The sequence below is a fragment of the Acinonyx jubatus genome, chromosome D1 (assembly GCF_027475565.1).
Source record: "Acinonyx jubatus isolate Ajub_Pintada_27869175 chromosome D1, VMU_Ajub_asm_v1.0, whole genome shotgun sequence".
Classification (NCBI taxonomy): Eukaryota; Metazoa; Chordata; class Mammalia; order Carnivora; family Felidae; genus Acinonyx; species Acinonyx jubatus.
Genome location: NC_069390.1, coordinates 17,547,376 through 17,569,134, shown reverse-complemented (window position 1 = coordinate 17,569,134; position 21,759 = coordinate 17,547,376). Strand labels below are relative to the sequence as shown.

The 21,759-nt window shown below is 47.0% G+C and overlaps 2 long non-coding RNA genes across 9 annotated transcripts in view; both read left to right on the top strand.

The window, feature by feature from the left end:
* The first annotated feature begins 902 nt into the window (after nucleotides 1–902).
* LOC113603381 (uncharacterized) lies at nucleotides 903–2,553 on the top strand. Of its 2 annotated transcripts, none has more exons than XR_003424954.2 (2): nucleotides 903–1,604; nucleotides 2,128–2,553. It is a non-coding gene; the product is annotated as an uncharacterized LOC113603381 (long non-coding RNA). The 2 variants fall into 2 exon arrangements; XR_008290179.1 differs by having other exon boundaries at nucleotides 1,988–2,553.
* Nucleotides 2,554–19,356: 16,803 nt separating this feature from the next.
* The window catches only part of LOC106978041 (uncharacterized), a 96,076-nt gene continuing 93,673 nt past the window's right edge, over nucleotides 19,357–21,759 (top strand). For 6 of the 7 annotated variants that reach the window (XR_008290371.1, XR_003424944.2, XR_008290369.1 and 3 more), the window contains exons 1-2: nucleotides 19,357–19,508; nucleotides 20,785–20,871. This is a non-coding gene — a long non-coding RNA (uncharacterized LOC106978041). The remainder of the gene's footprint in view (nucleotides 19,509–20,784; nucleotides 20,872–21,759) is intronic. The other variant, XR_001430734.3, reaches the window with a different exon arrangement.

Below are 21,759 nucleotides of genomic sequence, written 5' to 3'. Positions count from 1 at the left end.
TTGTCTCTACCCCACACTTGTACGATTAAATAACGTAAAGTGCCTGGCATGTGGTAGGTCCTCAGAAGTGCTCGCTTGGCCCTTGATTTATTTTGTGTGAATGAAATGCAATTACATACATAAAGGAAAATGTCACAGCCCAGAAAAAAGCCAGCCATAAACGGTGTCTAAATGCACAGGAAGCAGTGTTGTATCTTGGGGACCATCCTGGACTTGCCAAGAATTTTAGGATCTAGATTTATTAGCCTTGACACAGACTAGCTGGGCATCCCCACTCTCGACCTCAGCTTTGTTACCTGTGAAATGGAAAGTCGGATGCTAGAATCCTCTAGAAGGCATTCAGCTTCCAGTAACTGAAAACCCACTGATTAATGCCTCAACCCAGGGATTAAATCCGGCTTGCCACCTGCTTTGGTGCAGCCCATGACCTGAGAATATCTTTACAGTTTAAACAGTTTTAAAAAACCCAAAAAGGAAATATTTCAGGACATTTGAAAACTATATGAAATTCAAAGTCCAGTTTCATCAAGTTCTGTTGAAAGCCAGTCACACTCCCTCGTTTACATATTGCTCATATGTGCTTTCCCACTACAACGGCAAGGTTGAGTCGTTGACTTGAAAAGCTGAAAGTATTTACTGGCTGGCCATTTACAGAAAAAAAATTTCCCACTCCCGTCATAACCAGTAAAGATATTTAATGATCTCACATAAGAAGAAACTCAAAAGGACACGACTCTCGGTCTCCATCCCTGAAGTTCTCTTGGCCTTTTCCTCCTGGTCACCAGATGGCAGCTTCAGTTCAATGAGTTACCATCTACATCGAATACAGTAAAGAACATGGAGAAAAGACTTGCTACAGCTTTTTTGGCCAGGAAAAAAACAACCCCCCCCCCCCATGGCCCCTTCCCTTTTCCCATTGGCCAGAGCTAGGTCACATGACAAACCCTGGGTCCCTCACTGGGAGGGGCCAAACTGCGGTAGCCCAATGGCGCTGCAAAGGGCTCACTTTTCTCGAGAAGTGGGGACAAGGGCCATTTACACGAAGCCAGCGTCCTGGTCGCACAGAAGAAAGAGGGCAAAGGGCACGGTGTCAGCCCGAGTCACAAAGACGCCTTGCACCTCTGGGTAGACGCAGGATCCTTTCTAGAACTCAAATCTGAGCGCTCTTTGTTGACTTGAATCCACTCCGGGAACGCAGGGTGTGTTTGTGAGTGACTTCCTACATTTAGGATTGATTGTTTGACCTTCCCTTCCTCCTTTAAGTTTTGCTTGGTTGGTTTGGGGCATTGCTATGAATGATGTTCCCCGATGGAAGTCCTTCCCTGAGGCCCCACCTGTGCCTCCAGGTAGGAGAAGGTCGAGGAGTAGGCTGGCGGCAGGAGAATTTCCCAGGGCACCGTCACTGTCCAGCCAGCTCACAGCTGAACCCAAACAGAGGGAGCGCTCCCCAGGACGGTTAGACTGAAGTCCTGCCCAGCCTCGGAGAGAAGGGGCGAACGCCTGAACTGTTTTGCAGAAATGCATCCTGCAATGCGGCTACTGTTCTACAGAGCCGGGGGGAGAGGAAGCAGAGCTTCAAGTATCCAAAGGGAACAATTTTGAAGGTGAGTCGAGAGGCAATTTCATAAGGACTTCAATCTGAAATCATAGCCTCCTTGTTGTTAGATAAGGAGTTGCAGTTACAGACACAAAGGGAAACGTCAAAGAAATGGAAGGGAAACTGAAAGAACTCGGGCAGCAAATAAAAATTGGGCCAGAGGTCCCAAGAGAGGAGCCGGCAGGAGAAGGCAGGTGGTGGCTTAGAGAGAAAACTCAGGAGAGATGGGATATTACCGTGGTCCCGAGAAGGAGCAATGTCCTTGAGCTATGACCTCTTCTTGATTTGGGGGTGGGTTTTCTGAGGGAGGATGCTTTTGAACATGCCGCACCTGGGGGCTTTTATGTGCTAAGGGAAAACAGTGAAACAATTCAAGTTCTTCTAAACCAGGAGGAGTGGGGCTCCTTCCTGACCATCAAGACTCAAGGAGAATCAAAAGACTCAATCAGAAGACTCAGCTTCTTCATCTGGAAAATGCAAATGTTATCGCACGCACAGCTGACTCAGCACCTATCCCGATTCCTTTCCAGGCTTCCTGCCTGTACTGTGGCATCTGGAAAGCTGGAAACCCAGTTCCCTGGACTCCTCTGCATCGGGGACCCACGAATCCATTGTGTTCACTCGGGACTCAGAGGTGGACATGCGCTGTGGAAGAAGGTGGCCGCAGGCTGGGAGAGTGGCCTTTTTGAAAAGCACAGAGACAATGTATCTGGTCTTGGGTCTTCCGGGGGAAATACAGGATTTTTGCACATTCAGTCTCAAACCCCATGGGTGGCAATTTGCAGCTGTGAGCAACAGAGGGCTTTCTGTAAACACAGTGGGCTGGAGCATTTGGGGGTTCTGTTGACCCGAGGGTTGTCCAGTACTCTCCTGGGTCTGAGTAGCATTCAAGCTTGGTTCTTTGGTCATGTCCAAAAGTCCGTAAGGAACCCAATAAATAAACTTGAAGAGATGCCTTTCGGTGTGAGTTTGCTAATGTGGATTCTGTTGCCTGCAACGAAGGACCTGGACCTAAATCCCAAGCAAAATGTTAGATCGGTGCCGGGCCCCTGGCAAATTCTCACCACATGTTAGCGAACATTCTGTGTTACTTGAATGTCATGTGGAGAGAATGACCTATCTGCTCTGGCTCAGCAGCACATGTGTGAGAGGCCAACGACTTCTCTCCAACGGAACTGAACTCTCCAAACCCCTCTGTCCTGGGAGTGAAACTGAATCTTGCCAGTCTGAGATGAACCGTCAAGGTCATGTTTTCTCAAGCTCAGTCAGCTAAGGCTTCTTCTCCTCTCCCCTCTGACATGCTCTCCCGTCATCCATGGCCTGGGGGCACCCATTTCTCCTCCTCCTCCGGTTCCATCCGATGGGGCGTGCAAGGCTGGTGTAAGGTGCCTGGTCTGTGTGCTAACCCCTGCCACGTAATTCTGCACTCACTGCTGTGACACCTGCCCCACTCTGCTTCCTTAGGTCCCCAGACATCACTCTGTATCCCCTCCTTCTATTGCCAGGCCTCTCCGGGTTCCCCAACCTGCCTGATTTGTGTCCCCCCCCCCACTGGGATCCCAGAAAGCTCTTTCTTGCCACTCCAGAGCAGGCGTTCGGGAAGGGAGGCATCTTTGCCATTGAGGCACTTTGCCGGGCGCAGAGACCCCAGGAAGGGGTTGCACGTTCTCTGTGCTCTAGGGTCTCCAGCCCTCCGCCACCAGGCCTCGCTGCGGGTCCTCTGGTGTCATCCACAACTCTCCCTCCCACCTCCTCAGCTTGAACTTTTATCTTCTTTTGAGCAAGAGCATAGCTCTTTGACCATGGAACATTTTTTCCCACCCTACAGTGTATCATATAAAACCTCTGTTCTGAGTTCTCCAGACTCTTAACTTGATGGATCTTTGAGAACAATGTTTTCTTTCCGTGAAAAAGTTCTGTTTTTTTTTCCTAAACGTATTCAAGAGTTTCTTCACCAAATATTTGCGGAACACTCACTGGGGTCAGGACTTTGGGGGGTGGGGCGGGGTGGGGATGGGAAGGCAGAGTGGACAGACAGACAGCTTGCGTTCTAGCTGAGGGAGATGAGCAGCAGACACATGCATAGGTCAATTGCGCGTTTATTCCCAGCAGTGACCATGCTCTGCAGAAAGCAAAAAGCGGTGATGAGACAGGGTGGCTGGGCAGTGGGGACAGAGTGGTACCAAGCAGGCACTTGCACTGGGACCTGAAAGCCAAGAGGAATCCCTCCAGGAGAGAGGGTCAAGTCAAGGCCCCTGAATGGAGGGACAGCATGTGCAAAAGCCCTGAGGCCAAGGGATGAACTTGGCCGTGGTTAAGGATAAGAAAGAAGGCCAGCGGGTCTCTGGAATGGTGGGAAGACTGAACGGGCCGCTGGGCCAGATCCTTGGGCCTTGTGGAAGCTGTGCTGTTTTCCCTTAAACCTTGGAGGGTCTAAGTAGAAAAGTGATTTGCATGTTAAGAAGACCGTTCTAATTGCTATAGGAAAATAGTCAGTTGCAAGAGGCTGAGGGAGGTCGGGGGAGCAGGGAGAAAGTGGCTGCAAGAACCCGAGTCCTGGCCTGGACTCAGATGAAGATTGGCAAGATGTGGGCGGATTCTGGAGGAATTCCGGAGGGAGGCTGTGGGGCTGATTGCATGGGGCTGGGATGCAGAGGCAGGGGGACCGAGGATGAGGCCCGCATACGAGACCTAAACCCTGGAGAGCCCCTGGGATGACTGGAAGTTTTGCAGAAAAGGCAACACTTAGGAACTAACCCAATGTACTTCTTACAGAAGAGCTGTGTGTGTGTGTGTGTGTGTGTGTGTGTGTGTGTGTGTGTGTGTTGGCTGTACAAGGCAGACCTCCTCTGTCTCACTAGCTCGCCCCATTGCCCAGCGGGTTGAGCAGGGAGCAGAGGGTAGCACTCAACACCAGCCGGATTCCCCGGGCTTGGCCACTGCAGCCACTTCCTGCCCTCACCACGCGCTCACCACACATCAGTTCAAAGCTGCACCAATCTTAAAACAGAGTAATTCTCAAAACAACCCTATGAGATAAACACTGTTAAGAATCCTCATTTTAGGAGCGCCGGGTGGCTCAGTCGGTTGAGCGTCTGACTTCCGCTCAGGTCACGATCTCACAGTTCGCGGGTTCGAGCCCCGGGTCGGGCTCTGTGCTGACAGCTCAGAGCCTGGAGCCTGCTTCCCATTCTGTGTCTCCCTCTCTCTCTGCTCCTGGACCGCCCCCCCCCCTCAAAAATAAATAAACATTAAAAAAAAAAGAATCCTCATTTTATACAGGGGGAAACCGAGGTTCAAAAAGCTGAGGTGGGGGAGGGGGCGCCCGGGTGGGTCAGTTGGTTAAGCATCGGCCCTCAATTTCAACTCAGGTCATGATCTCAGGGTTGCAAGAACAAGGGCCACGTCGGGCTCTGTGCTGGGCGTCAGGCCTGCTTAAGATTCTCTCTCCCACTCCCTCTGCCCCTCGGCCCCACTCACGCACATGCTCGCACTCCCTGTCTCTCATAAATAAATAAATAAATAAATAAATAAAGCCCAAGATCACACAGCTGATGGGTGGCAAAGCCAGGACTCGAACTCAGGCCATCTGATGTCAGAGTCTAGGCTTATTACCCACCTGTTCTACCTACGGTAAGAGAAAGCACGGGCAGAGAGTCACCTAGCTTGTGTTCTTTTCAGTGCCTCGAAACATAAGGGCCCTTAGCAAAGTGCTGGCGCATAGTAAGTGCTCAATAAATTATGGTAAATTATTTTTATGAGCAGCCAGGAACCAGCTAGGCTATGGCCTGCCTGAGCCCCCAGCAAAGGCTCTGCGGGAGGCAGAAGATGCATGTTCGGGAGGAAAATTGATTTACGTCAGATGCCAAGCAGTCAGAAATAACTGGCAGCAGAGGAAAGACCAGACAGAATGTGTAAGTCTCTCTGTTTCTCTTTACTTGTCACACTATTATCGTTAAAGAGAGAAAACTTAGCACGAAAAAGAGCATACATCTGCCTACATTTTTCTAGATTTACATTTTTTTCACTTATTGGAAAAGGAAAAAAAAAAAAAAAAAGACCAAATGTTAAAGACACGAGAAAAAATCAAAGGCAAGACATATAGAGGAGGGGGGGCGGGAATCAGGCTGGCAGCTATGTGAAAACTGGGAAATGCAAAAGCAAGGAGCTGGTTTTAATTATCTGACACCCCTGTGCTGGAATTGATTACTGCTGTTGGGAGGAGAAACTGGGATGAAAGAAATCTTCAGAGTGTCATCCTCAAAAGTTTGGGGGGGGCGGGAATTCAACACAGAGTGAGCCCGTGAGGTGGGCGGGGAGGCGGACAACGTGGGAACCCCCTGGAGAAGACAGGCTGGCAAGGAAGCATTCCTGCCTGCAGGGGTGATGTCCCTGCAGTAACACAGATTCACCTTCAGGGGGCGATCGACTCCCCACACGGGGAAGCCCGGGCTGCTGGGCGATGTGGGAGATGGGGTGACGCTAGGCTGGCCTCACAGGGAGGAGGCAGAACAGATCCGCAACCCCAAAGGCAGGAGAGTTCAGGCTGCCGCAGCAGCACTCTCTCGGGTCAGGGGGACCTTGAGCGAGGCCGGCTGGAGTCAAAACCAGGCCGTGAAAGAGTGACGCACCAAAAGCCAAGTGGCCACTTGGGCCAGAATTTGACACACTTCAACCCAGCCACCCCAGAAGGGACTATTTGATCGTGATCGTTGCCCATGAAAATTGCTTTTCGGGGAAAATGACAGGCCCAGTAAGGAGGGAATGGCGATGATGCCCTAAATCAGAGGTCGGTAAACTTCTTTGGAAAGGGACAATTGGTAAATATTTTCGGCTTTGCAGGCTCTTGGGCTCTGTCGCAACAGTGTTGATATAGTGTGAAATTAGCCACAGACAATGGGTGAGCCAATGGGCATGCCTGTGTTTCACTAAAATTTTATTTATGGACGTTCAAATGTGAATTTCATTGGTAAAAGAATGGAAAGAAGAGCCACAGACTGGGAGAAAATATTTGCAAAATACGTCCGATGAAGGAACTGGTACCCAAAAAATATATAAAGAACTCTCAAAACTCAACAGTAAGAAAAACAGACAGCCCTGTTAAAAAATGAGCATAAGATCCGTGCAAACACCTCACCAAAGAAGATGTACAGAGAGCGGGCAAGCATACAGAAAAATAGTCAACATCCTAAGCCGTTGGGGAATTGCAAATTAAAACAACAAGAAGATACTACTGCACACCTGTTAGAATGGCTAACATCCAAACCGCTGACAACACCGAATGCTGGTGAGGACAGGGAGCCACAGGGATTCCCATTCTTGGCTCGTGGGGTTGCAAAATGGTACAGCCACTTTGGAAGACGTTTTGGCGGTCTCCAACAAAACTAATCATACTTTTATCATCCAATCCAGCAGTTGTGTTCCTTGGTGTTTGCCCCATGAGTTGAAAATTTATGTCCACATAAAACCTGCGCGCGGATGTTGATAGCAGCTTTTTTCATAATCGCCAAAATTTGGAAACAACCACGATGTCCTTCAGTAGGTGAACAGATAAATCAGCCGTGGGACATCCAGACAATAGAATCTCATTCAGCTCTAAAGAGAAGCGAGCTCACAAGCCATGAAAAGAGTGGAGGAAAGTTACATGTCTGTTACTAAGTGAAAGAAGGCGTTCTGAAAGGGTTACATGCTACACAATTCCAGCTACATGACGTTCTAGGAAAGGCAAGACTATGGAGACAGTAAAAAGGTCTGCGGATGCCAGGGATTTGGGGGGAAGGAGAGAGGGACGAATAAGTGAAGGCTATGTCCACATGCAAAGGATTTGTAAGGCAGTGAAACTACTCTGTGATACTGTAACGGTGGATACATGCCGTTAATTTGCCCAACCCCCTGGAACCTACATCATCGAGTGAACCCTCGTGATTAACTTTAGTTAATGATAATGTGTCTATATTGGCTCATCTGTTGTAACAAATGTACCCCACTAGCGCAAGGTGATAGTCATGGGAGAACCTGGAGTGGTGGTAATTCTGTGCTTCCTGGGCAGTTTTTCTTCAAACTTAACGCGGATCCGAAGAACACAGGCTATTTAGAAACAAAGAAAAGTTGGGTTTCCTGTCATTTTCACATGTCAAAACACATTCTTCTTTGGATTGCGTCCCAACCACTTGAAAATGTTAAGACTCGCTTATAGCTTGTGGACCACATGAGGATAGGGGGCAGGGGATTTGGCCCACGGAAGGTATTTTGCCAACCTCTGCCCTCCGTGGTCATATTGGTGCAGATAAAACGCCTCTGAGAACTTGGGGAGAGTTGGAGGGCAGGGGAGGGAGCCGCTCCTTGACAGCCCATTTTACGCATGTCCCCCCTCCACCGTCACAGCCAACCCACAGGCTGGGAGTCGGTCCCCCACGTGAGGGGGTTGCAGACTCAGTGTGACCCTGGAGGCCAGAGGTAGAACAGGTGTGAGCAGGGATTCCGGAACGAGCGTGCCTGGGTTTCACCTCCAGCTCTGCCATTGGCTGGCTCTGTGACCTCCCGCTGATGAGTGGATGTGCACATCTGGAGAACGGACAGGACAGCGGTGAATGTCTCACACGGCGCATGTGTGAAGATCACATGTGGACTGTATAAGATCTCCAGTCCCAGGCACGGTTCCTGGCACATGGTCGCTGCCCAGATGGTTTTGGAAGGGAAGGAGAAAGGAAGAGGAGAAGAGACCGTGTAAGTCAGCTATTTCTACAATGCGGCGTAACAAAACTCCGTGGCTTAAAATCATAATCCTTTATTCTCATGCTCAAGGTCAGTGGGTCAGTTGCAGCCTAGCTGGGTTGGGCTGAACCCCGGGCTCCAGGCACCACCTTGTCCAGGCTGCAGGTTGGATTCCGATCCCCTTGATATGCCCTTCATGTTCCTTGGGCCAGTGGCTACTTGATGCGGGCAGTCGACTCTAAGTGTCTCCCCCGCCAGAGCCCAAGTTGAAGAGTGGCGTCTACTTGGGGCATGACTTCTCATAGCATAAGAAGACGGGCCCAATGCCTGGGCACAGTTCAAGGGTGTGATCGTGTCATGTCCACGAATTACCGTCATGTCCTGTCCGTTGACCGCAGTGAGTCGTGAGGCCAGGCCCATATTCATTGTCCCCGGTAGGTACTACAGAGCCAGGATCTTGTATGCCAGAGCCGATATTGTCTCTGTCCCCTGTGGGCTCAGCGTTCCTAAGGTTCAGGGACTGTCTTTTATCTTGGACCCTGCCTAGCAGACCGGGTCCGGGAGGCCAGAGTCACACACCAAGGTGCTAGACTTCTTGTTGCGGAAGGGAAAACAGACTCAGATTTGGCCAAGCCAGCGTCCAGCTGGCTGTTCTGCACCGAGGAAGAAGGAGGACACGGCTCTCTGAAGCCAGGACAGAAAGCCACGGGCGGGGCAGAAAGGGTCAGATGAGGGTGGACAAGAGGGTCACAGCAAAGCACAGACAGGGCACCTGGAGTGGCTCCTTGCACACTGAATGTCCACCACAATGTGTCCCTCTGGGCAGCCTGCTGTCCTGCACGGCTCACGGACAGACTTTCTAATTTATTGCTCATCTAAAATAACTTACGTAGAATGTTCAGATTTCGAAAGCAACACCTAGTCTCTGGAGGAAAGTTAGAAAATGCGAGTAAGCAAAGCAGAGAGAAGAGAATAAAAATCCACTTATGATCCTACTGCTCAAAGACTCTTTATACTTGCTCAATTTCCCTCTGTCCTTTTCCCAAAGAGTGGGACTCCATCACGTTCCCATTTACAAAAATGGAATCATCCACTGCATCCTGACTATAGCCTTTTCTTTCCTTCTGTGGCAACATATAATTGATTCCTTCCCTGTCACTAATCTACAATCTCCTTCTTTTTTTTTTTTTAAGTTTATTTATTTATTTTGAGAGAGAGTGTGTGTGTGAGCAGGGGAGGGACAGAGAGAGAGGGAGAGAGAGAGAATCCCAAGGCTAGTGCACAGCCTAGTGCAGAGCCTGACGCGGGGCCTGAACCCACGAACCGCCAGATCACAACCTGAGCTGAAACCAAGAGTTGGACGCTTAACCAACTGAGCCACCCAGGCATGCCTACAATCTCACTCTAAATGGCTGTATAATATTCCATTGCGTGACCATACAGGAGCCTTAATTTCGCAATCCTTTACTATTGAACCTTTAGGCTGTTTCCCAACTTTCATTATTCTAAACAACTCTGATTTTTGACTAAACATTTACCCACGTCTTCGGTCACTTACCTACATTATAGTTTTAAAGATAGGGTTACCTAATTAAAGGATATGCCCCTTTTTTAAGGCTTTGATGTACAATGCTTAACTAACCCCAAGAAAAGTAGTAGTAAATTATACCTCAGGGATAGATATTTAAGGGTACCGCAGTTATCTTTATACACAGAGTCTAGAACAAAGCTTTGCACGTAGCAGGAGCTTAATTAATATGCATGGATTGTCATTTGAGCACAATAAATCCGGACCCTCCCAAGCACACGATCAGCACTTCTGCTGCTACCTTGTGAGCTCTCAGACACAAAGCAAACGTTTACTCGTAAAAAATGAGAGAAAGGTCAGAGATCACGAGGAGGAAGAGGGACCACGCGTCAGGGGAGTCGCTAGTTAATAACATCCTCGGTCTTTACAGAGCACTTTCACGGAAACAGAAGTGTTAATGGTCCAGTTGCGAATCTATTTATTCCAATATAAATCAGAGTCTAAATTATTTAAAATGGCCCAATGTCACTATGCCGGGCAAAACTCATGGACATAGAAGTACCAGGGCTCAGAGGGTAAAGACCATGCGGTAAGGAATTGTTGCAATATCCAACCTCAGAAGAAACCTGATGGAATTAGCACTGAGGAATACATACTCCATCTTCAAGATCCAATGTAACCAGCCTGTGGAAAGCACTTCACAAAAAGTGTGGGTGCAAAGATACGATCTGAGCTCACCCTCTAAGCTTTGATTTCTTCTTCTTTTTTTTTCCCCCTTACTTATTTATTTTTTTTTACAAATCCTGAGACTAGAGGGCTTGGTTCATTTTGACAGAAAAAGATAATCATTGAAAAACAGAAGGAGGTTTGGTTCAGCCTTATAATGGTGTCTGTGTTAAGCCTCACAAATGAGAGTCATATTAAACTGGATTTATACAGCCCTGACATCAAAGAAAGGAGAATGAAAGAGAAAAATGTATTAAAGCATGCAAAAATAATCTTTCTATACAGCATGACATTATGAACATAACTCCAAAAAATACCTTAAAATTAATCTGTGGATTAAAGCAATCTGAAATGCACGGGAAGAATACACGGACGAAGGGGGTGGGGGACAAACAAAATGAAACGTATTGACATTCTAAAGTCTCTTTTCATTTGACAACAAGTATTTTCAAAGAACACAAGGCTTTGTCAGTTATTAACAATTCATTTTTTACAAGCTACGTTCAATTTTGATCGTACACAATAATATGAAGAATCCTCTTTAGGATTACCTGCACAAAATTGCACAGAAAAAAACCATAAGAAAGATCCTATGACAGTTTCAAAGCCGAATTACAAATGTGTGCACCCAAGAGCAGATAAAAATGAGGGAGAAGGGAATGATTAAGTTTTCAATTTCCCCACAAGGACTTGATGTTAATTTCAACTCACTTATGTGCTGCTTTGTAGAGGATTATTAAAGACAACAAATAACCTGATGGTTTGATGATATGAAGGCTGTGGGAAATTATTTCCCCGGAAGATTGTCGCTTAGAAGCGGGGTCAGTTCCCAGTCACTCAGAGCCTCAGTTTCTCATCTGAAAACTGACAAATGACCATGACACCCTCCCCCATGGGATTAATGTGAGGATTTCAGTACATGATGAAATTTGAGTGCTGAGCACGCGGTAGGGATTCCCCCCCGCCCCCCGCCCAAAAAAGAGTGATTTTTATTGACACAAGCATGGGAAAACTTTACTCATGAAGTGCCCGTAATAAAGATCATCAACAAGCCTAATATAATATACTTTTCTAGACTTTGTCTTTCCTTTTAATCTTTTCATGTCTACAATGCAACCAGTAATAAATTCTGTTCAATGTGTTCTAAGATGGGAGGCATCAACAAATAATAGTTTTTATTGAGCATTTACTATGTGCAAGGTGCACTATATTATCTTAAGCAGTCTCCACAACAATCCTACGGAGGAAGCACTATTATTCATTATGAGTTTGACAGTGACAAAAAAAAAATGGAAACCTAGAGAAGTTAAGCAATTTTCCAAATTACCGAAAGTGGCAGAAGGGTTAAGATTATGGGATCTGGAACCAGGTTGCCTCAGCTTCCCCATTGAGGGAAATTAGGATAGGTGGTAGGCTGTAGCCTATATGTGTATATATGGGGTGTGTGTGTGTGTGTGTGAGACAGAGATTGGTTTTATTTTAAAGACGTGGCTCATGTGATTGTGGGGGGCTGGAAAATGCAAAATTTGCAGGACTGGCTGGCAAGCTGAAAATGCTAGAAGTAGTCAGTGCTTCCGCATTGAGTCCAAAGGCAATCTGGAGACAGAATTCCTTCCTCTCTGGAGGACCTCAGTCTTTTCTCCTAAGGCCTTCATTTGATCAGGTAAGAAGACCCACCTTTTGGAGGGTGACCAGCTTACTCGGTCTATTCAATGGTTATCATATCTAAAAAAAAAAAAAAAAAAAAAAAAAGCCTTCACGGCAACATCTAGACTGGTGTTTAACCAAGCACCTGGGCACGACAGCCAAGCCAACTTCATCTATAAAATGAAAAACCACAGTGAGAATATTACCTTCTTCATAAGGCTTTGGGAGGACTGAATGAGACGGTGCAGGCATCGAACTTGGACATGTCCTCGTGGACAGAGCCTGGCATGGAAGCAGAGTCCATGGATATTCACTAGTGTCCTTAAGCACCAGAGTCATATTGGAACCGCGGTCACCTGCCTCCAGAGCTCATTGTCAACGTCTCCACCTGTTTTTTGTCCAATATGATAGCTACCAGACAGATGTGGCTACTAAGCGCTTGTAATGCAGCGAGTGTGACTAAAATTCAAATTTAAAAACCAAGGCAGGGAAAATGTTTAAATATTGGAACGATCCAGATTCCAGGATACAGCGAGTGAAACACAACATGCCACCGAAGTTAACTTCACCGGTTACTTTTTTTCTTTAATGTGGCTTCTAGAAAAATTTAAATGACACAAGTGGCTTGCATTATATTTTTAATGGACATGTGCCTTCCTAGACCCTACCCGGGACAGGCCGAGCAGAACTAACACCACGCCGATGCATCTTAATTTCAGTGAGGCTGTCCAAATTCTTTCTTAAAAAATCTTAACGGTAGCACTAACCACGAAGGAAAAACAAAACAAAACAAAACAAAACAAAACAAAACTGGACTTTATTTCAGTTAAGACCTTTTGCTCATTAAGAGACACAGTTAACAGAGTAAAAAGGCGAACCACAGATTTGGAAAAGAGATTTGCAACTCATACACCTGACAAAAGAAGGTTATCATATTGTTATATATAACGGTTTATATGTATATAAATTTATATAACGAATTCCTGCAAGTCAATAAGGAAAAGGCATGCAACCCAAGAGAAAAGCGTGTGGAAGATTGAACAGGCATTTTAAAAAGAGGATGTCCAGATGACCAATTAACACATGGAATGCAAATGCGAACATAATGGCTAAAATAAAAGTGACAGGAAACACCAAATGGCAAGAAAGACGCGGCACTGAAACCCTCACATGCCGCTGCTGGGATATAAATTAGTACAACCGTGTTGGAGGATTTTTTTTTCTTATCTCTGTTTTCTAATTTTCCCACTGAGAGCAAGCATGCGTCCCTCTCTGCCACCAAAAAAAAAAAAAAAGGCAGTAAAATTGATCTTTAACTTAAAAAGTCAGCATTTCAAAATATATAAAATAATGAGGCAGAGAGAAGAGGGCCCTGGGCCCTGCCACGCTGGAAGGAATTGTCAGCAGTTAATTGAGCCGCAGGGAGACTTTTGAGAGCGGGATTGCAAACACGGCGAGCTTCACAAATGACAAAACGCAGTGCCTGATCTGTTTAAAGCAGACCCCGTGGGCTCCCTGCAAACTGCAGGGCGTTCTTTGAGGCCAGGAACCGGAGGGGCCCTGCCAGGGGCTTTGGTGAAAGCAGGGGTTTCCTGGGGGGCTACTTTCGCATGAAGTCATCAAGTGATTCTCTTTGGAGAAAAACGTGTCTGTAACAAATGCCCCACAAATTGAGATCACTGAAAGCTGACATTTGCAAAGCTTTGCTCAGGCCTTTGATATCATGCTGTACCTTAAATCTAAGAGTTAAGAGTATTCTTGCCGGGCATCTGTGTTTGAAGTTCCTTGGCATGTTAAGCAGGGCATGAGGCCCCTCTGTAGCTCTTGATCGGGGGAAAAGGAGAAATGATTGTCGTTAACATAAAACTCGGGGCACCGGGCTCAGCTCTCTGTCTGCCTTCAAAGCCTGCCGCTTCCAAGCTCCTCCAGTCTGTGGTTCTGCTCTCTGGTGATGTGGGAGCCTAGGCAGTTTTATCCTGGGTTCCACAGACCCTTAACATGTTTGTGGAGGGAGTTCAGGGGGTTCTTTGAACTCAGATGGGGGAAAAAAACCCAAAAAACATATTTATGGTCACTGACCTCCAACCAAAATTTTAGCACTTCAGTTTGAAAAGCAGCAACAAATTACGGTGATATTACCAGTCCCTATTGTCATCCATAGAAATCAGGTATTTTCATATCACAGTTCCTGCATTTATTTTGAAATAAAGTCTGTACTCTCGCTCACTCAAAATCAGCTATTAAACCTGCTGCTAGAATTTGCTTTGTAAGGCATTAGCCAAGAAGCATACATATTACTCTATCACAATTTCTAAAATATTTTGATAATGGTATCTCAATATAACTGTAATCTTATGTATCACCAGCATTTCTAAGTATTATTTGGAGATGCCCGCAGGCTTCACTAGACTGCCAAAGGGATTTGCAGTGTGACAGCAAACCCCTACCAGGGTTCGGAACCCCTACCAGGACCAGAAGAGGTGGGATTGCTTAGGGCAGGGACAACCATGTCAAAGGAGCTACACAGGGCAAAGGGGCTGGGCTTTGATTCTGGCACAGGTATGGTTAGATATGGCAAGGAGAGGCTCAACCCAACCTGAGTGCCAGGCAAACAAGAGAGTCCAGAATAGCCCAGGGGGGCGCCCCTTCCTGCAGTAGCACAAGGCAGTCAAAGGAGCCCCAGAGGGAAAGCGCCCTGCCCTTTAGGGAACCTGTGGTCATTTTTTGAAGATCCGACTTTGATTTTGGTCAGACCCGGCTTAATCCTGCCTCCATCACTCACTCTGGGCAACTTGCCTAATCTATCATGAACCTCAGGGTCTCCAACTGTAAAATAGTAATAATAATACTTGCCCAAACATTCTGTTAAATAATTTATTTGTAAACATAAAGTTACGGAATGACGGGTGTTTCATTTATGAAAAATGTTAAGTGATGCCAAACAATGTTATATTATGTTTACAGGTAAAGACTTTAGGTAGTAAAACAGAAAACCATGCAGGAGAATGCTGCATCTCAAATTTAAGTTGCTAGTGCTTAGTTTGGGGAGTGGAGGGAAATAGGTTTGGGAGGCATACAGGTGAGGGGGGAATAATCAGAAACGAATCCATATGGCACTGGTTAAGACTTGCTGAAGTTCAGCAGTGGGTTCTTTTTAGAGCTTTAAGTGATCTATAATAACCTGAAAGTACAAAAATGTCCAACTTGGTTTTGATGTGCACGTTCCCTAATGAAACCATCATCACCACCATCAAGATCATGAACGTATCCGCCATCTTGAAAGTTTCCTCGTGCCCCTGTGGAATCTCTCCATCCTGCCTCTTCCCCATTTTCCACTCCCAGGTGATCGATGATCTGGTTTCCATCTCTACTGATTAGCTGGAGTCTTCTAGACTTGTTATATCATTGGAATCAACCAGTATGTACCTTTTTCCCCCTCATTTGGATTCTTTCTCTCAGAATAATTATTTTGAGACCCACTTATGTTGCGGTTGTGTCCATACTGGATTCCTTTTTATTACTGAATAGTAGCCCATTATATGGATAGTCTGTAATTGGTAGATCCCTTCCCCCAATTTACGGTCATTTGCTTGGGGCTCTTAAACGGGCTGCGAACATTTGTGTGCAAGTCTTTTATTTTTCTTGGGTAAAGCTCTAGGAATGGAATGGCTAGGTTACGTGGTAGCTGTGTGTTTGGCTTTTCCAGAAACTGCCAAAATGTTTTCCGTTTTGCGCCACTGGAAATGTACCATTTACCATTCCCACCAGAAACGAGAGTTCTAATTATTCCACGTGCTTTCCAGAACTTGGTATGATCGGCCTCTGTAATTTTAGTCAGTCCAGGATGTGTGTGGTCCTAGCTCATTGTGGGTCCTAATTTGCATTTCCCTAATGAATAAAGATATGATGCGTCTGTTCACGCACTGGTCTGTCGTCCATGTGTCTTCTTTGGTGAAGTTTGCCCATTTTTAATTCAGTTACTTGTCTTGTTGAGTTGTAAGGGGTTTTGTTGTTGTTTTTGTTATGGTTGTTTTTTGTTTTAGTTTATTTTGAGAGAGAGAGAGAGAGAGAGAGAGAGAGAGAGAGAGGGTGTGCATGTGTGCGCACGAGCGAGAGATGGGCAGAGAGGGAGAGACAATCTCAAGCAGGTTCTGAGCTGTCAGAGCGGAGTCTGATGGGGACTCCATCCCACAAGCCATGAGCTCGTGACCTGAGCTGAAGTCAAGAGTTGGACGCTCAACCGACTGAGCCACCCAGGCGCCCCGAGTTGTAAACTTTTAAAAATATATTTTAGGTAGAAGTCTTTTGTCAGACACATGTTCTGCAACCATTGGCTCCCAGTCTGTGGCTTGCCTTTTCATTTTCTGTGTGGTGCTTTCTGAAGAGCAAAAGACACAAATGAATCCCAATTTATTGATTTTTTTCCCAGTGTTTCATAGTTTTTGTGTTGCACTCAGGAAATATTTACCAAACTCAAACATGCTAAAAATGTCTCCTGTGGTTTTCTTCTGTAAGTTTTATAGCTTTAGCCCTTATATTTAAAAATTTTTTTAAGTTTATTCATTTTTGAGAGAGAGTGTGAGCGGGGGAGGGGCAGAGAGAGAGGGAGACACAGAATCCGAAGCAGGCTCCAGGCTCTGAGCTGTCGGCACAGAGCGTGATCCGGGGCTCGAACCCACGAACCGCGAGATCATGACCTGAGCCGAAGTCGGGACATCTCACTGACTGAGCCCCCCAGGCGCCTTAGCCCCTATATTTTGATCTATGATTAATTTTGTTTTATGGTTGAGATAAGGGCCAATGTTCTTTTCTCTCTTTCTTCTTCTTTTTGCATATGGCTGTCTAATTGTCCCAACATCTTCTGTTAAACATTTACCCTCTCCCTTTGAAATGCGTTGTCATATTCATCAATTTACTAAGTCTATGTGAGTCTATTTCTAGGTACACTATTCTTCCCACTCATATATTTGCATATATTTATGAAAACACCACACTGTCTTGTTTAGCACAGCACTGTAACATAGTCTATAATGTCACAGTCTTATGCTTGTTTTATATATGATGTTCAGGGTTTTTAGTTGTACTTTGAGGGAGAATGAGGGGAAAGTATATCTACTCCATCTTCTTGGAAGTCCTGATGCATTTTTAAAAGCTGGCCTCTGGTTCCACTTTCACACACACACACACACACACACACACACACACACCAAAAAATCAAAAACAAAAACAAAAACCCAAAACATAATAAAACAAACAAAAACAAAACAAAACAACAACACATTTCCCTATGGAACAAGGGCAGCATCCCAGGGTCCGTCAAAAGAAATGGAAAACACGTTTGCAGTAGGAGACAGGAGGATCAGCAAGGTTTAGACTATCCCAAATCTGCCTGCTGAGACGTTATACAGGGGCCAAAAGCTACCTCTGTTTGCTAGAAGTGCAAGATAGCTAGAAAAGAACACTGGTGCTACAGACATATTTGGGATCTAAATGTCTAAAATCTGCTTGTTCTTCTCTGCCTTCCCCCCAACTCCAACAACCATGCAGGTCTCCACTGCTCACAAACCTTGCGGAGACTTGATTCCCTTCCTTCAATGATTTCACCTCCTCTTCCCAGGCAGAATACACCCAGTGGAAGGAAGTACCTCAACTCCCAGAACCAAATTTCCACTACCAATGGTTGTTGTGGCCACTTGGTGAATTAAAAAGAATCACCCTTTCCTCGGAGCTCTTCACTGTCAACTGCCCCAAAACAGTCCTGGTTAGGATGACACTACAGTCAATACTGCCCCGTGGATTTGTGACATGAACAACCTGCTCAACAGCACAGATCCAGTGACTCTACCTGTGCCCACCCCCTCCCCACCCTCACCCCCCACCTTCTTTCCCAGGGTTACTACCCAAGATCGGTCCCTCCACCTGTGTTCTGCACACCCCTCTCCTCCCATCCTGTCGTCTTTGCCCTCATAAACTATTCTTGGGTGTGTCCATTTGGTCATGGGCTGACCAACGTTAAAAATCTCTGGCTCCTCTTCATCAATGTTTGAACAAACAGGTTTCTCCAATCTTTTAAAATAAAATTAGCATCCTCTTTCCAGCATCCTTCTCATTTCCTGGAGGGCAACTTCTTGGAAGACTGGTCTATGCTTATTTGTCTCCATTTCCTCATTATCACCCTCACCTGCTCAACTCACTCCTACCATTTAAGAAACCTGCTTTTGCTAACAGCGATACCTGTTTAGGGATGGCATTCCTTAGTCTTTGCCTCACTAATTTCTCAAGAAAACTGACCCAGTTTACAACCCTCCCCACGAGTGCTCTTCCCTTGCCTTCCGCAAGGCCACAGTCTCCTGGGTTTTCTCCTAAGGCTACCTGCTCCTCTTCTGCCTCTGCAAGTAGAGGAGCTTTGGGGGGCTGTCCTGAGTCTTTCCCAAATGGTATTCTCTCCACCAGGCAACCCCCTCCATGCTCCATTCTCACCCCCCCCCCCCCCCCCCATGCACGAACCTAGGACACAGACTTTCAGCTGAGGCTTTCATTTGGAGATCCAAACAGGCACCTCCCACGATCTGCTGAGCTTCTCCACGAGACTGTCCCACAGGCTCAACAGGTCTAAAACCACACTATTTCCCCAAATCTGCTTCTCCCGTGTTCTCTTCCATTATGTGGTTCCCTACCATTCACCTAGCTGTCAGCCCAGAAGCCTGGGAATCACCCAACTCCGCATATTCCACACACCCAACCCACCACCTTCCAAGTGTCTCTCTATCCCTCCCTCCTCTGGGCACCATGCCCAGGCCCTAACCCAAGTAACCAACGTCGAACAAGCCTCCGAAGATGCCGAAGACCAGCTGCGCCCAGGTACTAAGTGCTTCGTACTCCAGAGGCCTCCGCTTCGGTGTCCATCACTAGCTTTGGATGGAAAAGCGCCAGGTCGGTCCTGTTCACTGGCTCCTGGCGCATCCACAGTGCCTGGCACCAGTGAGGTCGGTAAATACGCGTTAGAACAAGAGAAAGACAACCAGAGAGAGGGTTCACCCACTCTGCGGGGCCGCGGAGCGCGTAGCCTGAGAGGTGTGAGCCCCATCCGCCACACACAACATGGCGGCGACATACACCTGCGTCCCACTTCCGCTTCCGCTGCCGAGACACGCCACTTCCTCCCCGGTTGCCCTGGAGCCCTGTGGAAGCTAAGAATGCGAGGAGTCTCTGCTCCTTTCCCCTTCCGGATTTTTGCTTCAGCTGCGGCGCAGTCTGACCGAGCAGCTTCGAGGGTCTTCCGCCGGCGGCTTGTTGGTGAGAGGGGGACCGCAGGGACGGCCTTGTGGGTGCGGGAGGGTTGTCTGGGGGGCGAGGAGGGACGGAGCCGGGGAGGTGGCTGGGAGGCAGGTCAAGAAAGTGTATGTGGCAAACCCATCCCCGAACCCTTTATTATTGGAAGTGGCAAATGCAATACAGGGGCAGAGACGATGCTTAGCAGCTAGGACTTCATCGCGGTAAAATGTGTGTGTGTGGGGGGGGGGGGGGGAGGGCCTCAACGGCCTGGAAACCGTTTTCTTCTCCTTTAAGGCTTATTTATTAAATGGGCCCAGCCACCAGCTACACCTGCTGTCTGGTAACCTGTCCTCCTGTTTCCGAGGTCATGTCCAGCATGGGAAGGATACTTAATTGGTCTTCATCGGTGGCAGGCACCATTCTTCACACTTCTCACCCTTTATTGAAATGGCAGTGAAAACCCACCTGCGGAAAGCACTGTTAAGGGACCGAAAAGGTTACAGGAGACCAGAGCTATTGACTTTTATTATTATTTTTTTAATTTTTTTTAACATTTATTTATTTTTGAGACAGAGAGACAGAGCATGAGCGGGGGAGGAGCAGAGAGAGAGGGAGACAGAATTTGAAGCAGGCTCCAGGCTCCGAGCTGTCAGCACAGAGCCCAGAGTTCGATGCGGAGCTCGAACTCACAAACGGGGAGATCATGACCTGAGCCAAAGTCGGACGCTCAACCGACTGAGCCACCCAGGCGCCCCTGACTTTTGTTTTTAAAATGAAGATCTCTTTGGGGCGCCTGGGTGGCTCAGTCGGTTAAGCCCCCGACTTCGGCTCAGGTCGTGATCTCACGGTTCCTGAGTTCCAGCCCAGGGTTGGACTCTGTGCTGACAGCTCAGAGTCTGGGGCCTGCTTTGGATTCTGTGCCTCCCTCTCTTTCTGCCCCTTGTCCGCTCACACTCTGTCTCTCAAAAATAAATAAACGTTGAAAAAAAAAATAAAATAAAATGAAGATCTCTTTTACTTGAAGAAACTGAAGGATCTTGGCGTCCTAGGATGTGCTGTGAGCTGGAAAACAGTAGAATTCTTGCCAGGGACTGGAAGAAAGATGGTCACCAAATAAGTATTCCCTGACTTGCAGACCGAGTGAGCACAGCCAGGATCTTCTTCAGCAGCCGCCTTGGCATTGGAACAGGCTGCAGTTTGCCACTCTTCAACCCAGTCCTCACCTCTCCACATTCAGTTTTGCTTCGTTGCTTAGGCGGTTTCTGGCCTGATCGGTTTTGGGTTTTGTTTTTGGCAGGTGCAGTGGAATCCCCCAGGGAGCTGAGTGGTTCGTGGAATCTTCTTACCGGTACAGCTTTCACTGTTGCTTGTGTTACAGTGTGAGGTAAAGGCGAGAAGACATGTCTCGAGCGCACTGCTTACCTGCAACTTGACTCCTGAAGGTCAAGAGAGGCAGGTTTGCCCAGTTGTTGTGTGCAGCATAGGGAGGACGTTTCATCTGACAACAGGAATGTAGCTTTTATGCTAATAAAATGCTTTTAAAATTAGGGCGTGGTTTTTAGTAATTAGCATAGAATTTTAGTGATCCGTTGGTTTATAACCAACAGGCTGCTTAGGTACCCCCCTGAGTCATTTATCTAAATGGATGTTCTGCTAAATTGTATTTGTGGGCATTGATCAGAGCTAATGGGAGAAAGAGATTAAGATGAAAATTATGGGATTAAATTTTTAATTAGTTGGCCCCCCGAACAGTTGTTCGGGGAGACACAGTGGCTGACTGGCGACGTGTGCCCACCCAGGAAGGATGTGGCCCTACACCCAACCTTCTGAACGTAAGAGTGTTTTACAAAAGACTGAATATTTTGTTCAGTTATCTTCCTGTTTATTCCTGCTTAGCAAGGAATTGAAAAGGAAGGCCATGTGTGGGATCTCACGGTCCTTTGTCCGGTGATATAGAGAGAGAGACAGAGACAGAGACAGAGACAGAGAGAGAGAGAGAGAGAGAGAGAGAGAGAGGGAATGGGATGAGGGCTTCAGTCAGCTCATTAATAAATATCTCAAACTTCTGCCAAGTTTGGGCCGGCCTTCGGGCCTTTGCACTAGTCATTCCCTTCGCCTGGAACCCTCAGGTGTTTGCAGGGCCGGATCGCCCTTGTCTACATCCAAGCTTAAAAGTTACCTCCTCAGGAAGGTCCTGCCTTCACCACCCGGACAACGGTAACCTCCCATCACTCCCGTTCACACCATCCTGATTTGCTTTCATCACAACACT